Raw genomic sequence first — 14,871 nt, 5'->3', positions numbered from 1 at the left:
TGGGGAGGGAAACAGTTAACACTGCCCCTATGGGGAGGGAAACAGTTAACACTGCCCCTATGGGGAGGGAAACAGTTAAACACTGCCCCTATGGGGAGGGAAACAGTTAAACACTGACCCTATGGGGAGTGAAACAGTTAAACACTGCCCCTATGGGGAGGGACACAGTTAAACACTGCCCCTATGGGGAGGGAAACAGTTAAACACTGCCCCTATGGGGAGGGAAACAGTTAAACACTGCCCCTATGGGGAGGGACACAGTTAAACACTGCCCCTATGGGGAGGGAAACAGTTAAACACTGCCCCTATGGGGAGGGAAACAGTTAAACACTGCCTCTATGGGGAGGGAAACAGTTAAACACTGCCCCTATGGGGAGGGAAACAGTTAAACACTGCCCCTATGGGGAGGGAAACAGTTAAACACTGCCCCTATGGGGAGGGAAACTGTTAACACTGCCCCTATGGGGAGGGAAACAGTTAAACACTGCCCCTATGGGGAGGGAAACAGTTAACACTGCCCCTATGGGGAGGGAAACAGTTAACACTGCCCCTATGGGGAGGGAAACAGTTAAACACTGCCCCTATGGGGAGGGAAACAGTTAAACACTGACCCTATGGGGAGTGAAACAGTTAAACACTGCCCCTATGGGGAGGGAAACAGTTAAACACTGCCCCTATGGGGAGGGAAACAGTTAAACACTGCCCCTATGGGGAGTGAAACAGTTCAACACTGCCCCTATGGGGAGGGAAACAGTTAAACACTGCCCTTATGGGGAGGGAAACAGTTAAACACTGCCCCTATGGGGAGGGAAACAGTTAAACACTGCCCCTATGGGGAGGGAAACAGTTAAACACTGCCTCTATGGGGAGGGAAACAGTTAAACACTGCCCCTATGGGGAGGGAAACAGTTAAACACTGCCCCTATGGGGAGGGAAACAGTTAAACACTGCCCCTATGGGGAGGGAAACTGTTAACACTGCCCCTATGGGGAGGGAAACAGTTAAACACTGCCCCTATGGGGAGGGAAACAGTTAACACTGCCCCTATGGGGAGGGAAACAGTTAACACTGCCCCTATGGGGAGGGAAACAGTTAAACACTGCCCCTATGGGGAGGGAAACAGTTAACACTGCCCCTATGGGGAGGGAAACAGTTAAACACTGCCCCTATGGGGAGGGAAACAGTTAAACACTGCCCCTATGGGGAGGGAAACAGTTAAACACTGCCCCTATGGGGAGGGAAACAGTTAAACACTGCCCCTATGGGGAGGGAAACAGTTAAACACTGCCCACATGGGGAGGGAAACAGTTAAACACTGCCCCTATGGGGAGGGAAACAGTTAAACACTGCCCCTATGGGGAGTGAAACAGTTCAACACTGCCCCTATGGGGAGGGAAACAGTTAAACACTGCCCCTATGGGGAGGGAAACAGTTAAACACTGCCCCTATGGGGAGGGAAACAGTTAAACACTGCCCCTATGGGGAGGGAAACAGTTCAACACTGCCCCTATGGGGAGGGAAATAGTAAAACACTGCCCCTATGGGGAGGGAAACAGTAAAACACTGGCCCTATCTGGAGGGAAACAGTTAAACACTGCCCCTATGGGGAGGGAAACAGTTAAACACTGCCCCTATGGGGAGGGAAACAGTTAAACACTGCCCCTATGGGGAGGGAAACAGTTAAACACTGCCCCTATGGGGAGGGAAACAGTTCAACACTGCCCCTATGGGGAGGGAAATAGTAAAACACTGCCCCTATGGGGAGGGAAACAGTAAAACACTGGCCCTATCTGGAGGGAAACAGTTAAACACTGCCCCTATGGGGAGGGAAACAGTTAAACACTGTCCCTATCTGGAGGGAAACAGTTAAACACTGCCCCTATGGGGAGGGAAACAGTTAAACACTGCCCCTATGGGGAGGGAAATAGTAAAACACTGCCCTATGGGGAGGGAAATAGTAAAACACTGCCCCTATGGGGAGGGAAATAGTAAAACACTGCCCCTATGGGGAGGGAAACAGTTAAACACTGCACACATGGGGAGGGAAACAGTTAAACACTGCCCCTATGGGGAGGGAAACAGTTAAACACTGCCCCTATGGGGAGGGAAATAGTAAAACACTGCCCCTATGGGGAGGGAAATAGTAAAACACTGCCCCTATGGGGAGGGACACAGTTAAACACTGCCCCTATGGGGAGGGAAATAGTAAAACACTGCCCCTATGGGGAGGGAAACAGTTAAACACTGCCCCTATGGGGAGGGAAACAGTTAAACACTGCCCCTATGGGGAGGGAAACAGTTAAACACTGCACACATGGGGAGGGAAACAGTTAAACACTGCACACATGGGGAGGGAAACAGTTAAACACTGCCCCTATGGGGAGGGAAACAGTTAAACACTGCCCCTATGGGGAGGGAAACAGTTAAACACTGCCCCTATGGGGAGGGAAACAGTTAAACACTGCCCACATGGGGAGGGAAACAGTTAAACACTGCACACATGGGGAGGGAAACAGTTAAACACTGCCCCTATGGGGAGGGAAACAGTTAAAAACTGCCCACATGGGGAGGGAAACAGTTAAACACTGCACACATGGGGAGGGAAACAGTTAAACACTGCACACATGGGGAGGGAAACAGTTAAACACTGCCCCTATGGGGAGGGAAACAGTTAAACACTGCCCACATGGGGAGGGAAACAGTTAAACACTGCCCCTATGGGGAGGGAAACAGTTAAACACTGCCCCTATGGGGAGGGAAACAGTTAAACACTGCACACATGGGGAGGGAAACAGTTAAACACTGCACACATGGGGAGGGAAACAGTTAAACACTGCCCCTATGGGGAGGGAAACAGTTAAACACTGCACACATGGGGAGGGAAACAGTTAAACACTGCACACATGGGGAGGGAAACAGTTAAACACTGCCCACATGGGGAGGGAAACAGTTAACACTGCACACATGGGGAGGGAAACAGTTAAACACTGCACACATGGGGAGGGAAACAGTTAAACACTGCCCACATGGGGAGGGAAACAGTAAAACACTGCCCCTATGGGGAGGGAAACAGTAAAACACTGCCCCTATGGGGAGGGAAACAGTTAAACACTGCCCACATGGGGAGGGAAACAGTTAAACACTGCCCCTATGGGGAGGGAAACAGTTAAACACTGACCCTATGGGGAGGGAAACAGTTAAACACTGCCCCTATGGGGAGGGAAACAGTTAAACACTGCCCCTATGGGGAGGGAAACAGTTAAACACTGCCCCTATGGGGAGGGAAACAGTTAAACACTGCCCCTATGGGGAGGGAAACAGTTAAACACTGCCCACATGGGGAGGGAAACAGTTAAACATGGGGAGGGAAACAGTTAAACACTGATGGGGAGGGAAACAGTTAAACACTGCCCCTATGGGGAGGGAAACAGTTAAACACTGCCCTATGGGGAGGGAAACAGTTAAACACTGCCCACATGGGGAGGGAAACAGTTAAACACTGCCCCTATGGGGAGGGGGATGGGGAGGGAAACAGTTAAACACTGCCCCTATGGGGATGGGGAGGGAAACAGTTAAACACTGCCCCTATGGGGAGGGGGCCCCTATGGGGAGGGAAACAGTTAAACACTGCCCCTATGGGGAGGGAAACAGTTAAACACTGCCCCTATGGGGAGGGAAACAGTTAAACACTGCCCCTATGGGGAGGGAAACAGTTAAACACTGCCCCTATGGGGAGGGAAACAGTTAAACACTGCCCATGGGGAGGGAAACAGTTAAACACTGCCCCTATGGGGGGAAACAGTTAAACACTGCCACATGGGGAGGGAAACAGTTAAACACTGCCCCTATGGGGAGGGAAACAGTTAAACACTGCCCCTATGGGGAGGGGATGGGGGGGAAACAGTTAAACACTGCCCCTATGGGGAGGGAAACAGTTAAACACTGCCCCTATGGGGAGGGAAACAGATGGGGAGGAAACAGTTAAACACTGCCCCTATGGGGAGGGAAACAGTTAAACACTGCCCCTATGGGGAGGAAACAGTTAAACACTATGGGGAGGGTTAAACACTGCCCCTATGGGGAGGGAAACAGTTAAACACTGCCCACATGGGGAGGGAAACAGTTAAACACTGCCCACATGGGGAGGGAAACAGTTAAACACTGCCCCTATGGGGAGGGAAACAGTTAAACACTGCCCCTATGGGGAGTGAAACAGTTCAACACTGCACACATGGGGAGGGAAACAGTTAAACACTGCACACATGGGGAGGGAAACAGTTAAACACTGCCCACATGGGGAGGGAAACAGTTAAACACTGCCCCTATGGGGAGGGAAACAGTTAAACACTGCCCCTATGGGGAGGGAAACAGTTAAACACTGCCCACATGGGGAGGGAAACAGTTAAACACTGCCCCTATGGGGAGGGAAACAGTTAAACACTGCCCCTATGGGGAGGGAAACAGTTAAACACTGCCCCTATGGGGAGGGAAACAGTTCAACACTGCCCCTATGGGGAGGGAAACAGTTAAACACTGCCCCTATGGGGAGGGAAACAGTTAAACACTGCCCCTATGGGGAGGGAAACAGTTAAACACTGCCCCTATGGGGAGGGAAACATTTAAACACTGCCCCTATGGGGAGGGAAACAGTTAAACACTGCCCCTATGGGGAGGGAAATAGTAAAACACTGCCCCTATGGGGAGGGAAACAGTAAAACACTGGCCCTATCTGGAGGGAAACAGTTAAACACTGCCCCTATGGGGAGGGAAACAGTTAAACACTGTCCCTATCTGGAGGGAAACAGTTAAACACTGCCCCTATGGGGAGGGAAACAGTTAAACACTGCCCCTATGGGGAGGGAAATAGTAAAACACTGCCCCTATGGGGAGGGAAATAGTAAAACACTGCCCCTATGGGGAGGGAAATAGTAAAACACTGCCCCTATGGGGAGGGAAACAGTTAAACACTGCACACATGGGGAGGGAAACAGTTAAACACTGCCCCTATGGGGAGGGAAACAGTTAAACACTGCCCCTATGGGGAGGGAAATAGTAAAACACTGCCCCTATGGGGAGGGAAATAGTAAAACACTGCCCCTATGGGGAGGGAAACAGTTAAACACTGCCCCTATGGGGAGGGAAACAGTTAAACACTGCACACATGGGGAGGGAAACAGTTAAACACTGCACACATGGGGAGGGAAACAGTTAAACACTGCACACATGGGGAGGGAAACAGTTAAACACTGCCCCTATGGGGAGGGAAACAGTTAAACACTGCCCCTATGGGGAGGGAAACAGTTAAACACTGCCCCTATGGGGAGGGAAACAGTTAAACACTGCCCACATGGGGAGGGAAACAGTTAAACACTGCACACATGGGGAGGGAAACAGTTAAACACTGCCCCTATGGGGAGGGAAACAGTTAAAAACTGCCCACATGGGGAGGGAAACAGTTAAACACTGCACACATGGGGAGGGAAACAGTTAAACACTGCACACATGGGGAGGGAAACAGTTAAACACTGCCCCTATGGGGAGGGAAACAGTTAAACACTGCCCACATGGGGAGGGAAACAGTTAAACACTGCCCCTATGGGGAGGGAAACAGTTAAACACTGCCCCTATGGGGAGGGAAACAGTTAAACACTGCCCCTATGGGGAGGGAAACAGTTAAACACTGCACACATGGGGAGGGAAACAGTTAAACACTGCACACATGGGGAGGGAAACAGTTAAACACTGCCCCTATGGGGAGGGAAACAGTTAAACACTGCACACATGGGGAGGGAAACAGTTAAACACTGCACACATGGGGAGGGAAACAGTTAAACACTGCACACATGGGGAGGGAAACAGTTAAACACTGCCCACATGGGGAGGGAAACAGTTAACACTGCACACATGGGGAGGGAAACAGTTAAACACTGCACACATGGGGAGGGAAACAGTTAAACACTGCCCACATGGGGAGGGAAACAGTAAAACACTGCCCCTATGGGGAGGGAAACAGTAAAACACTGCCCCTATGGGGAGGGAAACAGTTAAACACTGCCCACATGGGGAGGGAAACAGTTAAACACTGCCCCTATGGGGAGGGAAACAGTTAAACACTGACCCTATGGGGAGGGAAACAGTTAAACACTGCCCCTATGGGGAGGGAAACAGTTAAACACTGCCCACATGGGGAGGGAAACAGTTAAACACTGCCCCTATGGGGAGGGTAACAGTAAAACACTGCCCCTATGGGGAGGGAAACAGTTAAACACTGACCCTATGGGGAGGGAAACAGTTAAACACTGCCCCTATGGGGAGGGAAACAGTTAAACACTGCCCACATGGGGAGGGAAACAGTTAAACACTGCCCCTATGGGGAGGGAAACAGTTAAACACTGCCCCTATGGGGAGGGAAACAGTTAAACACTGCCCCTATGGGGAGGGAAACAGTTAAACACTGCCCCTATGGGGAGGGGAACAGTTAAACACTGCCCCTATGGGGAGGGAAACAGTTAAACACTGCCCCTATGGGGAGGGAAACAGTTAAACACTGCCCCTATGGGGAGGGGAACAGTTAAACACTGCCCCTATGGGGAGGGAAACAGTTAAACACTGCCCCTATGGGGAGGGAAACAGTTAAACACTGCCCCTATGGGGAGGGAAACAGTTAAACACTGCACACATGGGGAGGGAAACAGTTAAACACTGCCCCTATGGGGAGGGAAACAGTTAAACACTGCACACATGGGGAGGGAAACAGTTAAACACTGCCCCTATGGGGAGGGAAACAGTTAAACACTGCCCCTATGGGGAGGGGAACAGTTAAACACTGCCCCTATGGGGAGGGAAACAGTTAAACACTGCCCCTATGGGGAGGGAAACAGTTAAACACTGCCCCTATGGGGAGGGAAACAGTTAAACACTGCCCACATGGGGAGGGAAACAGTTAAACACTGCCCCTATGGGGAGGGAAACAGTTAAACACTGCCCCTATGGGGAGGGAAACAGTTAACACTGCCCCTATGGGGAGGGAAACAGTTAACACTGCCCCTATGGGGAGGGAAACAGTTAACACTGCCCCTATGGGGAGGGAAACAGTTAAACACTGCCCCTATGGGGAGGGAAACAGTTAAACACTGCCCCTATGGGGAGGGAAACAGTTAACACTGCCCCTATGGGGAGGGAAACAGTTAAACACTGCCCCTATGGGGAGGGGAACAGTTAAACACTGCCCCTATGGGGAGGGAAACAGTTAAACACTGCCCCTATGGGGAGGGGAACAGTTAAACACTGCCCCTATGGGGAGGGAAACAGTTAAACACTGCCCCTATGGGGAGGGGAACAGTTAAACACTGCCCCTATGGGGAGGGAAACAGTTAAACACTGCCCCTATGGGGAGGGAAACAGTTAAACACTGCCCCTATGGGGAGGGAAACAGTTAAACACTGCCCCTATGGGGAGGGAAACAGTTAAACACTGCACACATGGGGAGGGAAACAGTTAAACACTGCCCCTATGGGGAGGGAAACAGTTAAACACTGCCCACATGGGGAGGGAAACAGTTAAACACTGCCCCTATGGGGAGGGAAACAGTTAAACACTGCCCCTATGGGGAGGGAAACAGTTAAACACTGACCCTATGGGGAGGGAAACAGTTAAACACTGCACACATGGGGAGGGAAACAGTTAAACACTGCCCCTATGGGGAGGGAAACAGTTAAACACTGCCCACATGGGGAGGGAAACAGTTAAACACTGCCCCTATGGGGAGGGAAACAGTTAAACACTGCCCCTATGGGGAGGGAAACAGTTAAACACTGCCCCTATGGGGAGGGAAACATTTAAACACTGCCCACATGGGGAGGGAAACAGTTAAACACTGCACACATGGGGAGGGAAACAGTTAAACACTGCACACATGGACACTCACTAGTCCTCTCACACAAGTCATCCACCTCAAACATCTGACAAACACACCTACAGTACAGGAGATACTGCCGCCTGCACATCACTAACTGTAACACACATCCACAAGTCTACACACACACACACCAAACGCACCACAAGTTCTCCTCTTTTCATTGCAACATGAAATGTTGAGGAATGTGTGGTAGACTAGTCATTCCAGTCTGATGTGGGTGCTGAGAGCTGATAGAATCCCACTTCAGGATCGGTTGCTCATTGGAATAATTGTCATTTGTGAGTGGGCGATTGCTTTTGTAGGCAGGCGTCGAAGAGTGGACAATCTCAGATGATTTTATGCTAATCCAGCACCACCATTACTGCTCTAACCATCGTAAACTCTGGTAGACATATGCCTTTTATGCTACACTATTATATATATTACTGATATCTATTACGTGTGTCTCATATTTTCATTTCTGCATTTATCTACTTGAAATATTTGGGGAAGCGTAGGCAGTGGTGGGAAAAGTACCCAATTGGAAAGGGGGATACCTAGTCAGTTGTCCAACAATGTATTCAACTGAAATGTGTCCTCCATCAGAGAGGTGGGGGGGACTGCCTTAATCGACATCCACGTCTTCAGCGCCCGGGGAACAGTTGGTTAACTGCCTTGTTCAGGGGCAGAAAGGCAGATTCGATACAGCAATCTTCTGGTTACTGGCCCAATGCTCTAACCACTAACTGTCATACTTGAGTTAAAAGTAAAGATACCGCAATAGAAAATGACTCAAATAAAAATGAACGTCACCCAGTAAAATACCACTTGAGTAAAAGTCTGAAAGTATTTAGTTTAAAATATACTTAAGTATCAAAAGTAAATGTAATTGCTAAAATATACTTTCAATTATATAATTTAAAATTCCTTATATTAACCAAATGGCATGATTTTCTTGTTTTTTACATTTATGGATAGCCAGGGGCACACTTCAACACTCAGACATAATTTACAAACAAAGTATTTGTGTTTAGTGAGTCCGCCAGATCAGAGGCAGTAGGGATGACCACGGATGTTCTGTTGATAAGTGCGTAAATTGGACCATTTTCCTGTCCTGCTAAGAACTCAAAATGTAACCAGTACTTTTGGGTGTCAGGGAAAATGTATGGAGTAAAAAGTACATTATTTTTCTTTAGGAATGTAGTGAAGTAAAAGGTAAAAGTTGTTAAAAATATAAATAGTAAACTACCGATACCCCAAAAAACAACTTAAGTAAAAAATACTTTAAAGTACTACTTAAGTACTTTACACCACTGAGCATAGGCTAACTGGCAATATGCTTTGATAAAATGTCCATTTTGTCTACCTTCTTTATGACAGTGGATAGTTGGAATATTTAGGAGATTCCATTGTCAGGTATTTTGACCCTTAGCGAAACCATTGTACAGGTGTTGAATCTTAATTTGACCACCCCGTTGTCGCAGGAAATGCAAACATGTAGTGTGTTCACGGTTTAAAATACTTCTAAAGTTTGTATCAACACCTACAAACATGTCCTTTAATTATAATCCACACAATAATTTAAACGTCCTGTTGCTGCAGGATTATTTTCCTGTTCTGAGAAACTGGTCAAATTAATAACCTACACCTGTAGCTCAGTAGCCTACCATACCTCTCCACCTGTTGGAAAGGATTGGAAAAAAACAGGCCAGAAATCCAAACTAACCTATAACTGTGAACGCATTTTACATTAGGCTCAGGCTATATCTACAATGTTGCAGTGCAAACAAAGAAATGTGCTGGTGGTAGCATAATCATGTGCCTTTTTCTATTTCTTTAAAAGACTGACCTTTGAGTGAAAGAAACAGTAGTTTTGGTGTAAAATAGGTGAGAGTACGAGTAACCTAGTTAGTCTTCGTCATCTGACTACTTTCCCTTGGACACTGGGCTGTCAGTCAGCAGATCCATCAGCATAGACAGTATCATGTGAAGACGAAACAACATGTCAGCAACCCAAATGCCGTTTAGAACTAATGAGGAAGCCGAGGAATGTGTGTAGTCCTTTCAGAACTTGCCTCATTCTTCCTTCTGGCCCCTTCTCTCCCTCTTTTCAGTCATGGGTTCTCCCCTGGGTAATCGTCATTCCAAAATACACAAGAATTCCCCCTCTCCTCACATACCACCCCTCCAACCTAGACTCAGGGGTAGATGTAACATAGTAAACAAACATACGAGATGCTCATATTAGTATATGTATTAATTTGTGGAAGTCCATCATCCATTTCGTACATGTTATGATTTACAATTCGTATGATGTTACGAATTCCAATTTGTTGTGGCTAATGTTAACTAGGTGGCTAACGTTAACTAGGTGGCTAACGTTAGCTAGGCTATGGGTTAAAGTTAGGGTTAAAAGAAAAACCACTAATTCCTATCATTTACAGTGCTAAACCATATATTTTGTGAGCAAATATTTATTTTTATCGTTATAATAAGGTTGGTAGCAACATGTGAAAATCGTTGTGGAAATCTGTTGCAGCTCAAGTCAACTACAAAACCCACAATGCAATGCTCTCTTTTTGCTGGCTGGCTATCTAGCTAGCAAACGTAGCTACACACAATAATACCAAAGTCAATATCAGCATGTGAAGTAGCTAGTTGGCTGTAAAATAGCCTAAACAAACTGCACTATCAATTTAGGAGACTACAATGTCACCATGTTCAACCTGCAGATCGATGTGCCTCACAGAGTGGAGTCTGACATTCACAACGGCCATGCAATGGCACCATGCAATGCACCCTGGACTGAAGAGGCAGACAATGTGGTGGACCCTCTGTTAAATTTACACATCTCTCAAGGTAGGAATACTGTAATGGCTCATTCAAGAGAAGACAACCTCCCGCGTTGACATCGACCTGTATTGAAATCGGACATGTACGTTAGACGTTTTCACAATCCAAAAGTTGTATTCTTATTAACTTCCAGTGTTGTGAGAGCAGCTTTATCACAATGCTACGTCATACCGGCCTAATATCTACCTGCTAGAATGGCAATAGCTCAGATACACATGAAAACATGAAATGACCCCAGGAATGGATAGAACATCACTCAGAAATGGGCAAATTTTTCCTTTAAGGTTAGGGTTAGGAGTTAGGTTAATAACCTGTTAATCCTACCCCCTACTTTTTTGAACATTCTGTTAAAAATCGCGCAACATTTCAGCGTCTTGCTACTCATGCCAGGAATATAGTATATGCATATGATTAGTATGTGTGGATAGAAAACACACTGACGTTTCTAAAACTGGTTAAATCACGGCTGTGACTATAACAGAACGTGCGCTTCACAATACATGCCACTTGCATGTGTTGTTGAATGGAAACCAAATTACCTGGAGCCGAGATTGCAATTCCTACAGCTTCCACACGATGTCACCAGTCTTGTCATTTGCCTGGGCTTTGTTTCTTGGTCAAACGAACAAGAGACTGCCCATTTCTTCCGGTCTCCGACAGGATGTTTTGGTCTTGAAATATCCGGACATTATTTCAAGACGTGGAGTTATTGAATATACATCGCCCCGTGATCAATTTGATAGATTATTAACGTTTACTAATACCTAAAGTTGCATTACAAAAGTATTTTGAAGTGTTTTGTGAAAGTTTATCGTCAACTTTTTTAATTTAAAAAAATGATGTTGCGTTATAAAACGCTGTTTTTTCCTTGGTCACACAGTCTTCATAGATCGATATCTAGGCTATATATGGACCCATTTAATCGAAGAAAAGACCCAATAGTGATGTTTATGGGACATCTAGGCGTGCCAACAAAGAAGATCATCAAAGGTAATGAATGTTTTATATTTTATTTCTGCGTAGCGCCGACTATGCTAATTATTTTGTTTACGTCCCCTGCGGGTCTTTTGGGGTGTTGCATGCTATCAGATAATAGCTTCTCATGCTTTCGCCGAAAAGCATTTTAAAAATCTGACTTATTGGCTGGAATCACAACGAGTGTAGCTTTAATTCAGTACCCTGCATGTGTGTTTTAATGAACGTTTGAGTTTTAACGAGTGCTATTAGCATTTAGCGTAGCGCATTTGCATTTCCAGATGTCTAGATGGGACGCCTGCGTGTCGGGTGGACGTAAGAGGTTAAAGGCTTTGGGTTAGCTAACATGCTAAGTAGTTGCAAAGTAGCTATAAAGTAGTAAGTAGTTGCAAAGTTGCTAATTAGCTAAATTGCTAAAGTTGTTCGTGATGAGATTCGAACACACAACCTTTGTTGCTAGACATCCGTGATGAGATTCAAACACAACCATTGCGATGAACCTTTGGGTTTGTGTTATACCACCCTCCTTTCATTTTTGCATTAAGTAACCTTCTATCTTATATAACCATACCAAACTTAACATATACTAATTTGAGTGTTAATATGTTCAAACTTAAAATATTCTGATTTGAGTGTTGATATGTTACGTCTAGTCTATGAGACCAGGCTGTCCATTCTCTCCTCCAAAAGGCAAAAAAAAACCAGTTAACTCCAGAAACCTTTCTCAAAACCAGTTTTGTTTAACATTATGGTTGGTTCACGGTTCTATGTTAAAATAGACAAGTGTCATTTAGTTAATGAGCGACCGTTGTGTTTATAAAAGAGATCAAAACGCTAGGCGCATTCCAGTGATATGGAGCCAACTTCGTCCGACCGTGAGACCCTGGCTGCGCCAAGCCGCGAGACCACACACACCGGACCACAACTTGCCCCATAATTCTGCAGTAGCCTATCTATAGCTTCGTTATAGCATTGCCTTAACAACTTTAATGATAACGTAGAATATTGAATAATACAACTTTCATCAGTTTAATTTACAGAATAAACAAATGTAATAAGCGCATTGGAATGTGGCATTCTATTTTGCCCTGCAAGCAAACATTATATAACATTATTTTCAGAACAACCAGATTTCAGAACATCTAGCCATTATTCTCGCCACTAAAGTAGCTCAACCCCTAAGCTAAAGAAAACGGTTTATCCATTCAACCAGCCTACCTTTTGTGACTGCATGGGTTAAACGGTCCACGTCGAGTTGGAGCTGATCTGAGAAAACATTGAGAAACAAACCGACTTCTGTTTCCAAGAAGTGGACAGGAAAGTTCTTACAAACGCGTAAAAAGTGCATTATCGAGAATGTAGCCAAGGCTACCTCATGATGTCTTACCAATATCCTCTCATCTCCTCCTCCTCGTGTCGATTCCCCGTCCATATCCTTAGCCTGCCTGCCTGCCATGCGCCTCGAGGGTTTTCTTTTATGGACCGCACACCAAGGCAATGGGTCGGAAGTGCCGCGCTTCGCAATGCCTTCCGCGAAGGCAAGTTGGTGCCTATACACAGAAGACATACATTCTCCATAATTACCGCTGATCTCATTGTCTACAGCAAACACTTCCGAAACCCCCTAGGCCAGTCGTGGGAGGGGGGTCTCTTGTAGGTCAATATAGGCATAACCAATGTCACAATCAAATGTGTTATTCATGCCATGGTTGGTTATTCGACATCTGATAATGAATACGGAGACAGACGGTTCATCGAGACTGTGAGTATACTGTCACAAGTAAATGACACACCGATTGCTTCAAATCAATTAGAAATTGAAAATCAAAGAAGTCAAAAGGTAATGCCAGTCAACATCTCAGAAATTGACTGGGAGAGAGAGAGAGAGAGAGAGAGAGAGAGAGAGAGAGAGAGAGAGAGAGAGAGAGAGAGAGAGAGAGAGAGAGAGAGAGAGTGATAATTATTTGTGTGGTCAATCTGCATTTGTAAAATCATTTCTTGGGTGAGTGGCAGACTACTTGTTATTTATTCCCCCTAACACACCTGCTCTTTCACTGCCAAGTCTAAACCCACAGACACTCATAAAGAAATACAAAAAAGACACCAAAGATTCTAAGGTGGCAAAACTCTGCTATAAGGAACACTAACGTGAAATCTACTTAGACAAGTCTAAAAAAGGCAATATCAACCACCTATCTTGGGCCCCACCCTCTTCAGCCTTCACCATACCCCCAACACACACACCGGCACTCTCACACCTTTCCCAATATCATTGCTTCCGAAAGAAATGTTCGGGAAAAAATCATAAGTGAACACACACGCACACACAGGCACACAGGCACACAGGCACGCACACACAGGCACACAGGCACACAGGCACACAGGCACACAGGCACGCACACACAGGCACGCGCACAAACACCCTCTTTTTCCTTAGCAGCTGTTGTCAATGGTAAATGATTCCTTCTCCTTCATCTCAACAAGACTGGAGACATTGGTAAGGCAAATATCCTTATCACATTTCTACAACATGATCGGTAGAGATCATTTTGAAAGAGTACTGTAAGCGGAACAGTACTGATAAGATTTCAGAGTAATCAGCAGCGTGACTGTTTGACTGCAGAGAAATATCTAGGCAAATTTAACACAGCTGTAGCTGTGAGTCGTCTGCAGTGCTCCAAATGCAGACACACATATACAACCACATACAGTATGCACACACACACAGACACACGCACAGCTGAGATAGTGAGTTCTTACCTGTGCACATGGTCCAGACAGTGTCTGCTCAGAACACTCCGAACAACGTGCTCTGGCTCCTCTCTGTCTCTCTCTGTCTCTCTCTCTTTCTCTCTCTGTCTAGCTCTCTTCACAATGTCGTTTTTTGTCTTAGTCTTGTTTTGCATATTTTTTCTGTTATTATTTATCTTCTCTCTCTTTTCTCCATTCACTGGTCACCTTTCTTTCATTATCTGATCTTCAATTCTCTCATCTCTCCATCTCACTCTCTCTCTACAACAGTCTATGGAAACCTGTTGTGGCAATCTCTCTCTCTCTGCAGTAGCCTACAGAGTATAGGTGTTGTCCTCTGTCTGTCTGTCCATCTGTTGGTCAGTCTGTCTGTGAGCATTGTCTGTTGTGGCAGT

General features: G+C 46.2%; 1 long non-coding RNA gene across 1 annotated transcript in view; it reads right to left on the bottom strand.

The window, feature by feature from the left end:
* The window catches only part of LOC127916752 (uncharacterized), a 21,627-nt gene extending 6,756 nt beyond the window's left edge, over nt 1-14,871 (bottom strand). Inside the window, exons 1-3 of the long non-coding RNA XR_008095806.1 lie at nt 14,486-14,871; nt 13,113-13,275; nt 12,944-12,991 (exon numbers count right to left, since the gene is read on the bottom strand). This is a non-coding gene — a long non-coding RNA (uncharacterized LOC127916752). The remainder of the gene's footprint in view (nt 1-12,943; nt 12,992-13,112; nt 13,276-14,485) is intronic.

This window comes from Oncorhynchus keta, chromosome 37 (genome assembly GCF_023373465.1).
Source record: "Oncorhynchus keta strain PuntledgeMale-10-30-2019 chromosome 37, Oket_V2, whole genome shotgun sequence".
NCBI classification, from domain to species: Eukaryota; Metazoa; Chordata; class Actinopteri; order Salmoniformes; family Salmonidae; genus Oncorhynchus; species Oncorhynchus keta.
This window is presented reverse-complemented; position numbering and strand designations above follow the sequence as displayed.